Genomic DNA, 4,355 nt, shown 5'->3' on the forward strand with positions numbered 1-4,355 from the left:
AGCCATTTTGTTTTTTTGCATTTCTTTTTCTTGGGGATGGTCTTGCTCCCTGTCTCCTGTACAGTGTCATAAACCTCCATCCATAGTTCATCAGGCACTCTGTCTATCAGATCTAGTCCTTTAAATTTATTTCTCACTTCTACTGTATAATCATAAGGGATTTGATATAGGTCATACCTGAATGGTCTAGTAGGTTTCCCCACTTTCTTCAATTTAAGTCTGAATTTGGCAATAAGGAGTTCATGATCTGAGCCACAGTCAGGTCCGGGTCTTGATTTGCTGACCAGATAATCAACCAGATAATCAATCAGATAATCATCTGATTTCAGTGTTGGCCATCTGGTGATGTCCATGTGTAGAGTCTTCTCTTATGTTGTTGGAAGAGGGTGTTTGCTATGACCAGTGCGTTCTCTTGGCAAAACTCTATTAGCCTTTGCCCTGCTTCATTCTGTACTCCAAGGCCAAATTTGCCCGTTACTCCTGGTGTTTCTTGACTTCCCACTTTTGCATTCCAGTCCCCTATGAAAAGGACATCTTTTTGGGGTGTTAGTTCTACAAGGTCTTGTAGGTCTTCATAGAACTGTTCAGCTTCTTCAGTGTTACTGGTCAGGACATAGACTTGGATTACCGTTAATTACTTGGATTACTGGTAATTAGTTGGATTACCGATATTGAATGGTTTGCCTTGGAAATGAACAGAGATCATTCTGTTGGTTTTGAGATTGCATCCAAGTACTGCATTTTGGACTCTTTTGTTGACTGTAATGGCTACTCCATTTCTTCTTAGGGATTCCTGCCCACAGTAGTAGATATAATGGTCATCTGAGTTAAATTCACGTATTCCAGTCCATTTAGTTTGCTGATTCCTAGAATGTCGACCTTCACTCTGTCCCAGACTGAGGAATCTTAGTGTTTGAAGAATTCCTGTTTGGCAGTCCAGGACCTAAACATTTGTGTAGGAATCTCAGAATCTGTCTCAGACTTTCTTTTGTACGGTTGGAAGATACTAGGCAACACCTGCCTTGAAACGTAATAACTCCTGACAAACCAAGCCACTCACCCTGTCTCAGTCATGCCAGTCCAATATTGGTGGTCTGTGCTTTTGCTTAGGGTGCGTTCTATGCCTGCAATATTCTTCCTCACTCCATATTCACCTGATATGCATATATTTGAAGCAGTACTTGTCCAAGAAATGAAATAAAGTGAATTGATCATGTAGAATTTTACCATACTGCAAAAGACCAGCCTTCAGGAAATTTATCCTTGGTTAATTTTCTTTTTTTTCGACCGCATAGACGGCAGCCCACCAGGGTCCCCCGTCCCTGGGATTCACCAGGCAAGAACACTGGAGTGGGTTGCCATTTCCTTCTCCACTTGGTTAATTTTCTATTCAATTTCCTTTGATGACTTTTTCAGCTTTTGCCACTCTTTCTGCCAAATGTAAATAGGGAAAGTGAACGTCGCTCAGTCATGTCTGACTCTTTGCCACCGCAAGGACTATACAGTCCATGGAATTCTCCAGGCCAGAATACTGGAATGGGTAGCTGTTCCCTGCTCCAGGGGATCTTCCCAACCCAGGGATTGAACCACATTGCAGGTGGTTTCTTTACCAGCTGAGCCATCAGGGAAGCCAGTGAGAGGACAATGGTAAATACAGAGGAAAGACTTTGAAATCAGACTTGAGTACACACTTTAGCTCTGAAACCCATAAGGACTGTGATTGCAGCCAAGACATACAACTGTTCTGAGTCTTAGTTTCTTTATCTGTTAGACTGGGATAACCCATGACAGATGTTAGCTAGATTCATTGTGATCCTTTTGGAATATATACAAATATTAAATGATTATGTTTTACATCTGAAGCTAATATATATCCATTATACATCAATTTTAAAAATGCCCCCCAAATTGGGATAATACTAAAAACTGGGATCTAAGAACTAAGAGGATTCTATGAGAAAGTTTATTTAAATTAGTATATAGGAAGAGTGATCAATTATCTAAGATAGAAGGGAATAGGAAATAAAAATATAGGACTACAATGCATTAAACAAGAGATTGAATCAAAAAGTTTATTTGTAAGGTTCTAGGTTAGCTGCAATGAGGGATAAGCCACAAGAAATAGTACCTCTACTTTATATGAAAATATAGTGTCTAATATGAATTAAATTATTCAATTTTAACAGTGTCAAATCAGTTAATAAAAACACTTTACCATTCATAACATTTCTGTTTACAAAGCCCTAAGAGTTGGTAAGAATTGTTTTATAGTTGTAGCTTTTGATATTACCACAAAAATATAACAATAAAGAAAAAGTATAATTTTAGTCACAACCCCAGTGCCCTAAACATCTATTTTCCCTTCCCAATACTTCTTCACTGGATATCTAATTTTTAGTTTTAGGACAATGGATACATTAACATCTTCTCATGCCACTTAGTAGCTGCAATTATTTCTGTTTTACCTCAGATATGCAGATGATACCACCCTGATGGCAGAAAGCGAAAAAGAACTAAAGAACCTCTTGATGTAAGTGAAAGAGGAGAGTGAAAAAGTTGGCTTGAAACTCAACATTGAGAAAACTTGAGATCATGGCATCCGTTCCCATCCCTTCATGGCAAATAGATGGGGAAACAATGGAAACTGTGAGAGGCTTTATTTTTGGGGGCTCCAAAATCATTGCAGATGGTGACTGCAGCCATGAAATTAAAAGACGTTTGCTCCTTGGAAGAAAAGTTATGACCAACCTAAACAGCATATTAAAAAACAGAGACATTACTTGGTCAACAAAGGTCCATCTGGTCAAAGCTACGTTTTTCCAGTAGTCATGTATGGATGTGAGAATTGGACTATAAACAAAGCTGAGCGCCAAAGAATTGATGCTTTTGTACTGTGGTGTTGGAGAAGACTCTTGAGAGTCCCTTGGACAGCAAGGAGATCGGACCAGTCCATCCTAAAATCAGGCCTGAATATTCATTGGAAGGACTGATGCTGAAACTGAAACTCCAATACTTTGGCCACCTGATGCGAAAAACTGACTCATTTGAAAAGATCCTGATGCTGGGAAAGACTGAAGGCAGGAGGAGGAAGGGACAACAGAGGATGAGATGGTTGGATGGCATCACCCACTCGATGGGCATGAGTTTGGGTAAGCTCCGGGAGTTGGTGATGGATAGGGAGGCCTGGCATGCTGCAGTCCATGGGGTCGCAAAGAGTCGGACACGACTTAGCAAATGAACTGAACTGAAGAGGAAACAAGTGTAGTCATTTTAGATCCAAGAGAAGGAATTTAATTCAGATCACTTTATTTAAGGCTCATTAGTAGTCCAGAGAAGGAAATGGCAACCCACTCCAGTGTTCTTGCCTGGAGAATCCCAGGGATGGGGGAGCCTAGTGGGCTGCCGTCACTGGAGTCGCACAGAGTCGGACACGACTGAAGCGACTGAGCAGCAGCAGTACTCCAGTAACAGAGAGATAAACCATTTTTAAAAGAGTAGGGAGTGATGGGAAATCTTGCACAAATTCTTAGACGGAGCCTATCATCAGAAGTGATTTCACTACCTTTACTGTGGGCCTTTGACCCTTCCTTTCTGTTTCCTCTCCCCTTTTCTCTCCTCTTTTCTTGTCTTGACCTGATCCTCCCACCCTGCTGCCCAAGGCTGGATCACACTTCAGTTGTCTTTCTCATTTTAAAATCTTCAGCACATCATAATTTATTCGACAAATATTTACTGAGCACCGATCACAACACACACGGAAACAATGTGCCAGATTCCGCAACACAATGAAGAGCTTACTTGAATCACAAGTCACACAAACCGCATTTATCATTTTTTCCCATCTCCTAAGAATCTTAGCTTTAGAGTAAAGGCCACAATCCCCAGTCCTTAAGCACAGGTTTGCATCTCAACCACCTAACACATCGCAGCCCTAAAGGACCCATAGGCGCCTGTTCCACTACCTAGACAGGCCAATCCGACCTAACTTCAACGCAAAACTTGTGGAAGAAGAGTAAATATCAGAAATGGCATTTTAAGGGTGTTCCCTAGAACCACCTTCCGCGCACCCTGTACAAACGCAGATATCCGTAATTGAGGCCGCGTCAAAATCCAGACAAGGCGTCCTAAGTCTGCTTTTCCAATGAGGCATTTTATTTTTGTTTGTCTTAGAAGCCGAGATTTTTTTTTAAAATACACCAAGCAGAAAAAAACCCAACCTGTTGTTATGACAACAAACGGGTCTGGAAAATTCAGCCAATCAGCCTGCGGAACGGCCTGCGGCCTAGCCAATAGGAAGAGCGCGTGGTACGTAGGGCCGCCCAATGGGGGCGCGAGCGGCGCGGTATTTGAATCCT

Source organism: Bubalus bubalis, chromosome 11 (assembly GCF_019923935.1).
Source record: "Bubalus bubalis isolate 160015118507 breed Murrah chromosome 11, NDDB_SH_1, whole genome shotgun sequence".
Classification (NCBI taxonomy): Eukaryota; Metazoa; Chordata; class Mammalia; order Artiodactyla; family Bovidae; genus Bubalus; species Bubalus bubalis.